Here is an 11,788-nt window from a genome sequence, read left to right as displayed (position 1 = left end):
GTAAAGACCATCATATGAATGACCATTGGAAACGAGCCATCATCAAGGTTGAGTAGTGACAGACCGGTTTCGCTCTCACCAGTCCATTTCTTTGTACATATGTACTTGCCTAAATAGGCATGATATTTTCTTATTAATAAACACTTATATATAAAAATCTTTATTAAGAACAAAAATGATGTTATATGATAAAAAAAAACAACAATGTCTCATTGTCAGTTAATAATTACCAAAATTTGAAAGATAATGAAAAGAAATAGCATACACAAATATTCTTTAACTCCCTGGCCAAAACACTCACAATCAATTTATATTTCAAACATTTTTGTTGAATGGAATGCGTGCAAAATAATTAGCTCTTGGGGATTAGAATGTCAAAGTAAATGATCTCAATGCAGGACTGTATATCTGTGTTGATAGGTCTTTCAACTTCCTCTCAAACATTTATTCCTTTACCAGAAAGAGGAGCCTACAAAGAGAACATAATTGATTCTTATACAGAATAATGTTTATTCATGAGGAAAATTAAAATATTTTTATGTTGGATTTTGTGAATACTACACCTTAGAAGCACTTATAGATGACTGTGATGAAAGGATTTACTCTGAAATATAGCAGATTATTCAAGTTCCATAGCTTCGACTACAGAATGAACATTACTCCGAAGCGAAAAATAGTTCTCCTCATGAATATGAAGTTTGGCCTTGTTTTATCCGAACTGAATTCTTCTTCAGCCATGTCCCAAACATAGGTTTTTCTAAAATAACAAAAACATATTTCAATAATGAATCTTTAAATGCCACACCTAGCTTACCTACTTCGTTTGATTGCAGAAACTTTAGGTTCAATGTTTTCTCTGTAAATATTTTCTCTGATTGAACAATTTCTTCTGATGCTTCTTTTCAAAAGGTTGGGGAGGGTCTGGAGGTTTTACTCATGTATATTGTATGTAGGTATCATAACAACAAAATAATTGGTAACTAATTTTGCCCTAGGTTTCCTCTTCGGAAAAGTGTCCTCTGATAAAGTACTCATACTTTTAATCAGAGAAGTGCTAAAATATGAATACAGTCTCAAGAAGTATTTTGAACAACAATGAAAATTCCCACCTTGAAGTCTTAGTCTCTTTGCTCTCAAATGTATGGAGTTGGAAGGGCAATGGGCTAACGTTTACTAATCTTATCATAAATTATATCCAGTTGAAGTGATTCGGGCATATATAAATGAATCTAGGATTTTTCCGATCAATTTCCAAACCTCAAAGAGAAAACCCATCATTTCGAATCTCGATTGGGAAGGCTATAACAAAAAAAATATTTATCCATTGAAACCATTTAATTGAAACCAGTGGTATGAGTCGACACTGAAAACCAAAACAAACATAAAGTTAACCTATACTTACGAATGTGTTCCATTTACAGAATCCTTCGGATTTAATTCATGAAATTATCCGTATCTTACCATTATGAAAACTTTCTTCGAATAAATTTCAGAAGTTTTAGACTGTGAAACACTGCCTGTAACGCTAATTTCGAAAATAATTACAAATTCATACAGATTCCAAAGGTAAACATTCCGATAGTACGGAGTTGCCAAATTGGGCTGAATCTCTGATGTTTATCTTTTCTAGTGCAATTTCAGGAAAAATATATTTACTCATTTTTGAATGAAAAGTATTCCTTTTACCAAATCAGAAATGAAAAGGTTTGCTTTATGAGTTTCGATCTCTGTCTCAGCAATTTTCTAGCCCAATTTCTTTAGTTTTTACATTTTTTAGTTAAAAAACATGCTCGTTACGGCTGACCCTCGCATAGAGTTGGCAACAGCGCAAGTGATCAAATTCAAGGTGTGTTCCCAGTAAAATGTAAACATACTAACTTTCTTAGTCTAAGCTTTGAATAATAGGCGCCAAATTTCGAATTCACTGCTATTGCCGCGTTAGAGAAATACCTTGCTAAACAGTATACAAAATCACTTTCCACGGGAAAGCAAACAATTTCGACTAGATTTTTCCGCTTCATAACTCTTACTAGAATTTTTTTTTTCATAAACCTTCTCATTCTCGAAAATTTCAGAAAAACCGTATATTTTCACGAATTTTTGAAAATTTTGACACCTGCATTTTTGTCCATATGTTTCTCTTTTCATAACAATTAACATATCAAAAATGCAGCTCTTTCCGAGAAAAAGTGATTTCAGCCCTTCCTTTACTGGACCATTCTACCTGCTTTGGGAATTCGCATCTCGGTTCCGTCTTCCGTCTTTAAACTCATCCCCTAGCTAGAGGGGCTGGTCTGAGCAGCGTTGCCAGATAAATTTCATTACAGAATATTATGGCGATTTTCCTTGGGGGCATTGTGACTGCTCACCTTAATTCAAATGAATTTTTGTTACATTATTACATGAAATGATTATGGGACATAGTGTTGCATTCCTCGAAACGATGATACATATTATAAAATTATTAATGAATACATGCCAATTATTTGTTATCAAATAACTGCTACTCAGTATATCAATGGATGATTTGAATAATACAGTTCTCTTCGCTCAATAAATACATGCCCTACATAGGGTGATAAACTGCGATGGCCTATTAAGAAGTTCAATTTAATTATCATTATATCCTGAAAGCGAATCATTTTATGAAATATTGGTTATGATGATGTACAGGACTGAATTTTTACATGAATTCATTTCTTGACTTTTATTCCTTTAAATTCACAGCATATTGAGCATAAAATCGTTCAAAGAAGTGATTCACCATTGTAAAATCCAGCTTCAATATATGAAATTAAATAATGATTTAAATTTTTTTTTTCGGTTGCTAAATATCATTTTTGTTCGTCAAGTGGTCAATACTATTAGTGAATCAACTCATTTTATTGCAAAAATATAAAAAGTAAGACTACTACAACAAGGTACGAACCATGATATTCCAGGCGAAACCCAGAACTAGCTGTTCGGCTACGTGCGCCCCTTTCAAATTTTGGGTATATCAATTCTAATTGAAAAGCTAAAGTTTAACTTTTGAAGATCATTTTCTCTGAATCTATTGAGCGTTGCGCTTTACCATTTCTAAGGAAGATCACCCCAAAAAAGTCTCATTCCAAAATGAATTCCCAAGATAATGCCCTCCTTGTGAGCTTCCCACCCCAATAGCTCAGGACACCCCTTATTTTGCTGGTTTCCCTGAATTTGAAACATACTAAGACTAAAATAATTACAAGATCAGCAAAAATATCTAAAAGTTCTCTCGTAAAAAGTCGGGACTGGTTCCAGTGTATCCGCGCCTGAATCCTGGTGTGCTAATGTAAAATTTCTTCGAAAAGTATGAAAAGTGGTGTGTATTGCAATTCAGTACAAAGCTGAAGAAGAATACACCACCTTTATCCAAAAAAACACAAAAAAAAAATTTTTTTCGAGCGTCCTCAAATGGTCACATACATGCATTTTTCCCTATAGATAGCAAAAAAATTCACATATGGGCAAACGGATCGAATTATATGACCCAGAATTACAATGCGAACCTAACTATGTCATTTTATTTGATATATGAGAAATATATGAAATGTCCTCAAAAAGACCGATTCGCATATATATATATATATATATATATATATATATATATATATATATATATATATATATATATATATATATATATATATATATATATATATATGAACCCGTAGTTCGTTGTTACCTCCGTTAAGTTCATTGGGCGACCTGACCTCCGGGTGAAGGAGTTTTTTAATTGGAATAATTTTTGCCTATATATGTAGAGGGGAAGGTAAATAACAGGGGTACCTAAAGAGGGGAAAAGATTTTCATTGAAAAATTTTTCTTTAAACGAATCAGACCTTACTACCTCCGCATATATTTCTTATTAGTAGTGCGCTCTCACCTCTCGCAACGTTGTCAGATTTCAGGAGGACAGAAAGTAGGGCAGCTTGAATTCTACTCATATACAGCTGCTCTTCCGATTCATTCACACATACTGAAATCTGTAAATAGTTCGAGAACGATACTGATATTAATAAACTTCATACGCTAATAATTGATTGATAAGGATTCGGAGTAAATGAATTTGGACAGAAATTATTATCTTTTCTTCATGAATATCAACAGTTTTGAATAAGTATGCTATGTCTACGATACTTCGTCCGATAGGGGAGTTTAATACCGTATAGGTCCTAAAATGAATGATACATGACAATGAAATTTTTCGTTACATATGAGATTAATTCCAAAGACAATTTTACCGAATTTGTTCTGGTATGAAATAGTTATCTAAATTTTGGGCATTATATTCACGACATGAGGAACTCCATTGAAATGTTTTTCCCGAATGAATCAACAAAGATATACGTTTTACTTTCAGCTTCTATACGTCATTCACTTTCATTTTAGCACAGGATTGGCCATGGAAATTGAATACCTTTCACTCTGTATGGTACGAAAATGTTGGGTTAAGACGCTTGTCAAAACATTTTTGAGTTTTAAATAAATGCTACGTAGTCCGTTCTACGTGAGACTCTCAGTAATTACGTATTTCATCACAATGTCAAATCACTTCGGAAAATATTGCGTCGAAAATATGTAACGAACATAATTGACATTTATACAAACTGATTGAAGACATACCAAATCTATTTATTTACATGGAAAATAGAAGTAATCAGTAGCTTGAGGAGAGTTACTGTTGTTTATTTTCTTTGGCTGAAGGCTGAAGATTTTACATCAGTTGTAGAATTCAAAAAAATCAACCCGAGGATGAAATGCATTTGATGCAGTGTTAGCATTGAATTGAATACTCATAGGTGGTAGGGAATGGGTATCTCTTGAAGAAATGAACGGATAATTACGAGAATGTTGAATTCCTCAACAAAAATCATCTTGCGTGAATGGTAGTCAAAATAATTGAAAGAAGTTTGAAGCAACAGGAGCTTCACCTTCAAACAAAACAACTGCCTAGTATTCATGTCTGTTTATTTTCAGTACATTGATATAATAATAATAATTATACAGGGTGTGGCGTAATGAATGGATAATATGGAGCCTGCGGGTAGAGTACTCTATGGGGGTTCAAATAAATATATTTTACGTTTGGCAAAAGTGCCTTGGTTTTCGAGATATTGGGGATTTTCGATGAATCACCCCAAATAATAATAATAACTGGATATTGACATTTTTCATCATAGCGGTTCAAATGAAACTCCTTGATTTAATGGCATTTCTTAATTGCTCGAGGAGTCTTTTGAAATTTTTCAGTACACAGGGTGTTTCACAAGTAAACGGACAAACGAAAACCGTGAATAGAGGGCATTGAGCTCAGTTCAAAAACACCTCATATGTGTGTCTTAGGCATTCCGTTTCCGATATAGAGAGGAGTTTATTCAAATTTCCCTAATTTTTGTTCGGCCATAACACCAAATATTTTAGTTGGATTCGGCTAAAAATTCATTATCCGCTTAAACTTCTAAGTTTCAATAAAACAGAACATTAAAAGTTGACGAACACAGGACCGGACTCATTGAGGATATATTCAAATTTAAACTCATGCAAAACACTCTGTTTGTAGTTTTTCTCGTCATAATTTTGAATTTTTCAGGTATCTTCATTGATTTTCTCAAAATCAATGAAACTTTGGTATGCCTTTTCAGATTATTTCTAATGAATAATTGTTTGATCGTGAAATGTCTGGAAAAAACAGCGCTGCATATTGACTTTTACTTCACATTAATTAATGGGATGAATATGATCGCCAATCAACTGAGGAAATCTAAAAATGGAATTGGAAATGTTCAACTGAATTTTTTTGTTCTCAATATATGTCTTGCATTTGTTTTTGATATTTATAGCATATCTGGTTATTCAGATAAGTGATTAACAGTGATAATAAGCTTTATTATTGATAATAAACAAAAATAGAAAAAACTACCCTATCATGATCATGAAAATAATAATTATAATTCGATATCTTCCGAATGAATCGCTTTTTATGGACAACGTGGAACTGAAGTAATTTTCCGAACTGATTTTCACCTCATTTGGTCTTTTAGTGAAGGTAATGATTGGCACTTCGAATAAGTGTGATAAATGCACTTTCGAATTCTTTACTGATTCCGTTATAGTCATTATTGGATCTATGGAAATCTATGGATTGTTCTGGTCTTATTACAATTTGTTATTGAAACATTGATGATATTCATGCACCAGCAAAAGTATTTATCAGTATTTCAGGTCATTTTATTAGAAGGGTAGGACCACAATATTGGACTGCTAGATCTCTAGATCTGACACCCCGCGATTTCTTTCTTTGTTTTTATTCACACAACTAGTTGTCCATAGAAAAAAAGATTCATTCTGAAGATCAAGTTTTAATTTTTAGTTTCAAGATAGCGTAGTTTTTCGATCCATATTTGGGTATCATCAATTTTGAAACATTTTATCCTTGTGAAAGAGTATTTTGAAGACCGAATATGGTATAATTGTTGAACACATTCAACAGAATATTCTTCGAAAAAAAATCAATTAAGGATTTCCAAATACATTTTCATGAAGTGCTCTATTCCTTAGAGGCGTCTGAACAAAACAATTATTTCTAGAACATGATCAACAGGTGGGGCAACCCAAAAATCAATTCAATTTGAGACAATAATAATGCAGATAACAAAAAAGTTGAAATTATGATTAAAAAACTACATATACGGTGTTTTTATGAGTTTGAAGTTAAGTAAAGCCTCACTGAGCCCAGTCCAGATTTTTGTCGAATTTTAATGCTCTGTTTCAATGAAATTAACAACTCAAAGCTAATTATAAATTTTCAGTCGACTTGATCAGAATTTCAGGAGTTATAGCCAAACGGAAATTCAAGAAATTTCAAAAAACCCCGAAGAAACCTATATATAGGGTGCCCCAAAACTATTGAATCAAACGTCACACCACGATAGAGTAGATCAAATACTATCGAATGACACCAACATTAGTTGAGCGAAAATGTACCGTTTCTAAAAAAACCTAACCTAAAGTTGCCGATTTTCGAACTATTTTTTCAGTCACAAGGCCAATTTGTTATTAAGGATAGCGTTTTTCTCCCATATTATCACCCCTGTTTATTCTGAGTATTAAAAATCATGTAGAAAAAACAATTGTTTTAATTTACATTTACTTAGGTTATGGTTATCGATTAACTACTTGAAATAATTTCAATTAGGGGAGATGAAACAATAATATTACTTCAATATAATTTAAAATCGATATCCTTTTTCACAAACTGGCCCTGTTATTAAGAAAAATAGTTCGAAAATCGGCAACTTTATGTATTTTAATAAAATTCTGATTATTTTGGAAACGGTACATTTTCGTCGAACTAATGTTGGTGTCATTCGATAATATTTGGTTTACTCTATCGTGGTGTGACGTTTGATTCACTAGTTTTGGAACACCTTGTATATGGTATGATTCTGAACTCAGCTCAATGCCCTCTATTCACGGTTTTCATTTGTCTGTTTACTCGTGAAACACCCTGTATACTCCTTGTACTCTGAAAATTTTAAAACGAATGCCCTCACCGTCATATGAAAATTCAAATTCTTCTTGTTGTAAGAACCGTTCATCCTTTCACCCAACGCCGACCCTAGTTACATTGCCCGTTGAAAACGAAATCGGCATCTGTTTACTGCAAAACACGTGTTCGCTGATATGAAGGGTTCAAAATTTTCTACCTGATTCGGGCTTTTTAGGAACGAATTGCTCAAGATGCCGAGTTCGAATAACATTTCGTTTTGCGTGTTATATTGGATAAAATTGAATTTATTGCATGGATGATTCGAGAATTATTGATGTCCAGAATGCTCCAGAATGATGAAAATTTTCAGATTTCATTGAAATTCTTGCGAAAATTATCTCGTATATTTTCAAGTTTAGATTTTAATTCATTCAGAACTTTGAATTTCGGCAAATAATGATGTAAATGATATAGATAATAGTCAATCACATTTCCTTCAGCGCAGTTGTTGTTTTGAAGAAAAAGCAGTAGATTCTCGCAAAATCCGAAACTCTACATGTATAGCAGTTGTTCAGTTCGGGATTAAAGTTTATCCTAGATTGATTTTGACATATCAGTTCAGTTCTGTCAGATCAATCTAGGATCATCTTAAATCTCGGCCTCATCCTGAACTGAACAACCGGGCCTTATAGTAATAGCAACGTAGCATTCATTAAGTCGGTATATTATTGGAATAATACTAATTTTTTATAGCGGAGAATAGTGGTTTTCAGCCTCGGTAGGTATTCACGAAATTCATTTTATTATGTTTTTTTAAGGTGAATCGGCCCGAAATCTTGGATCCCCCGACCTGCTAGTTTCGTATACTTCTATGACAATAGCATAATAACTCAAATTTCAACATTTTCACAGAAATTTTTGAATTTAAGGGAGAGACACATTGAAAAAATCGATAGCAATTTACCGCCTAAACTACGAGCTTGCCGAAGTTGAAACTGGTAACAATCTACTCAGTGCTTCATAATATGTATAGTTTTATGACTCAGTGTTTTTTAGAACCTGTTAAAAAAATTAAAAACTGTAAACTCGTCATCGCCTTCCAAAGGCTGTATCTTGGAAGGTCTGTCGATTTGAAAAATTTACAGGAAATACCCCCGCTTATTTTCATTAAGGAATCATCTCCCTTATTCCTTCGCATTTGTTTACAGATATCCTGTATATAGCTATATTTTATCTATGTACCTTTTTATTTTAGATAGTAGAAGTTAATCAATCATCTGTATCTCAATCATATGTATCCGAGTATGTATCTATATTATTAACTTCATTTTGAAGATTCATTATATCTTGACAAAAATATGGTTGCAATTTCAAAATATGTTGACTCGAGGCCTTCCAAAGACTTCAATATTGTTTATTTTTTCCCTTACACCCTGTATGATCTATCGAAAAATGCAAATCTGTTTTGGCGAATTCTTCATAAAATCTTACTTGTTTCGATATAATTGGTAATTTTCTTTATGATACATCACTGAAATATTTAAACCAGAGAGATGCTACAAGCTCTTAAAATTTTTGGGAAAATCCAATATTTAAACATAATCGATAATAAAAGAGATGTTTCTGAGCAAAGGATTCCTCAAAATCTTTGAGAAATCTGATTCAAGAAAAATATAAAGAGCGTTCCATTTGAAATAACACAATGTCAAACATTCGGTTTAGCCGACGTTGTTCATTTCTGTGATATTGTGAAATTTGTAGCATTTTTTTCTCCTGATTCTGAAATAAAAATTTTCGGATTTTCTCATTGTCCTTGAATATTCATCACCATTAACATCTGAATTTTCTTATCCAAAAAATGTTTCTCTCTGAACAGGTTATTTTATTATATGCAATGATACAATACTGATTGTTCGTTATACTAATAGGTAGTATTATCTATATGGATCATTTCCATAGAGAGAAGAAATATCATTATGGGCAAGACTCAAATCGATTCGTTTTCAGATAGGTAATGAAATAGTTCGCCAAATTCAGAATTATAGTGTAAGCTTGAGATAAAAGAAGTTCTACGGATGCATAGATATACGCACGATGAAATATAAACAGTCATAATCCCATTCGAGAGAGCCAAGATTGGTTCTCTTTCACGTGATTCTTTCCCCTACAAAGGAATGCGATAAAAAATCGTTGAGATATGCCGCCTGGCTTGCAATAATGGAGGAGAAAACGCGCTGCGCCTCTCATTACTTAATTCCTCCGTATACTGATATTCCGCCTGTCTACATCTGCTTGCACAGTACAACGTTGCCATTTTCGGAGGTGCAAACGAGCAAAGAGTCTTTCAGAGTAATTCTCCGATATACAGCTCAGCACACTAGCGCCAGTGATATACACTCGAACTAAAAGATTGTTCAGTACATAAAGGGGGTGCGTTGTGACCTCAAAACGATTTTTTGATATGTTGGTCCCTGAAGCCTCCTGAATCTAACAAGCTAAAAAACAAGGCAAAACGTTTTCACCTCCGATTTCGGAGGTGACATCGATATATATGAGGTGAGAGCGTTAAACGAGTTACTATTTTGGAGGTGGTATTAACACTTTATAACTATATATATATATATATATATATATATATATATATATATATATATATATATATGCAGGGGGGCGCAATGCCTTCGGGGACTGACGGCCCCGCGCACCCGAGTCACCCAGCCCCCAGGTTAGCAGCCTGGGAAGCTGTTGAACAAAAAGCTCCTGTCACTAGAAGCATGATGCAGGGCGGTAGAGGGCAGCAGGCTGGTCCTCTTCGGAGCCGTCTGGAGGTAGAGCCTGTTGGGGTCAGCTGTGGGGCAAGCGGCGCAGCCCCCCGAGATGGCACCGTAAGCCATAGCTCGAACACTTTCAGAAGAAATAGAAGAAGTGTCAGTTTGGACGGAATCCCATCACGTCCTATACCGGAAAATCTTTTGGAACTTGGGAGTCCTAGTTTGGTTGGGATAAATGCCCTACCCACTGAGGCGCCCATTAGACGAGATGGAAGAATGCGCTGGTCAGAAGAGGAGAATATCCTTTTGATGCGCACTCATTTCGTTGCTCAAGAACTGCAACAAATAACTGGAGAAACCTACCGAGAAATTCTTACAACAACCTGGAATGAAATTAACCCCAGCAAACAATCGTATGCGAACCTTCTCTCAAACAGAGTCAAATGGATTCTTCAGAACAACAAGCTGTCTAGTATTGAGTTGGATGAGATTCAACGTAGCGTGAGACCATTTGCACCAGTCGCCGGGAACAATGAACTACCTGTTGAAGTAACAACACCTGAAACACCAATGATGAGACAACCAAGCAGAATAGCACGTATATTTGAAAGGAACTTACAAATGTACATAGGGGTTTCTCCATCACAACGACCAAAGATACCACGACTCAAAGGCTCTAGAAACATTATTGCAAACGTCCATGAAATCAACAATATTCTAAAAATCCGCATTAATGGCAGGACGAGCCTGGAGGAGATAGTTGACTATGTCTACGCTGGAGCGGCGGCAGTCTGCGAGGAAAACAGGATACCACTTTTGAAAGAAGAGCCGTCACTGAGGCAAAACAAAATACCACCCTGGAAAATACGCCTAGAGTCAAAAATAACAGCTTTGAGAAAAAAAATTGGCGTGCTGCATACCTACCTGCATACACAGACTCCCACGAGAAGAGTCTTAAGAACAGTACATCACATCGCATCATCGCTCCATGTCAAAAGAAGTGAAGATTTCAGACAAAAACTGGAAGTAGCTTGCGACATCCTTAAACAAAAAGTTAAAGTGTTAGGTAATCGAATTCAGCGGTATAATAACAGAGTAAAGAGATTCAGAAATAACCAACTATATTATAAAAACACTAAACAATTTTATCGCTCACTTGAAGAAGGCGAAGACATGGAGGAAACACCACCGGCAGTTGAAAGTATGCACATGGCCTGGAAAGAGATTTGGAAACATGAAGACAACCATGACGATACGGCATTCTGGATACGAGATGCTGAAGAGAAGGCAAAAAACTACAACATGGAAGAAGTACATATAACCGAGAACGACATAAAATCAGTGATGAAGAAAACAAACAACTGGTCTGCCCCTGGACCTGATGGAATACACAACTACTGGTGGAAGTACTTTGACTCTACCCATGAACACCTTGCCAATATATTTCAGAAAGCACTTACAGATCCATCAGTCATACCAAAATCCATCACAGCAGGAATTACTC

At 34.6% G+C, this 11,788-nt stretch overlaps 1 long non-coding RNA gene across 2 annotated transcripts; it reads right to left on the bottom strand.

Annotated features, from left to right (window-relative positions):
* Positions 1 to 209: 209 nt before the first annotated feature.
* Positions 210 to 1,810, bottom strand: LOC123313582. Of its 2 annotated transcripts, none has more exons than XR_006537755.1 (5): positions 1,403 to 1,810; positions 1,110 to 1,299; positions 815 to 1,054; positions 564 to 757; positions 210 to 469 (listed from the first exon to the last, which is right to left on the bottom strand). It is a non-coding gene; the product is annotated as an uncharacterized LOC123313582 (long non-coding RNA). The 2 variants fall into 2 exon arrangements; XR_006537754.1 differs by having other exon boundaries at positions 819 to 1,054; positions 1,403 to 1,806.
* Positions 1,811 to 11,788: the final 9,978 nt, after the last annotated feature.

This window comes from Coccinella septempunctata, chromosome 5, assembly GCF_907165205.1.
Source record: "Coccinella septempunctata chromosome 5, icCocSept1.1, whole genome shotgun sequence".
Taxonomy (NCBI): Eukaryota; Metazoa; Arthropoda; class Insecta; order Coleoptera; family Coccinellidae; genus Coccinella; species Coccinella septempunctata.
Note: the sequence above shows the minus strand (reverse complement) of the source record. Positions and strands in the feature narration are given on the sequence as shown.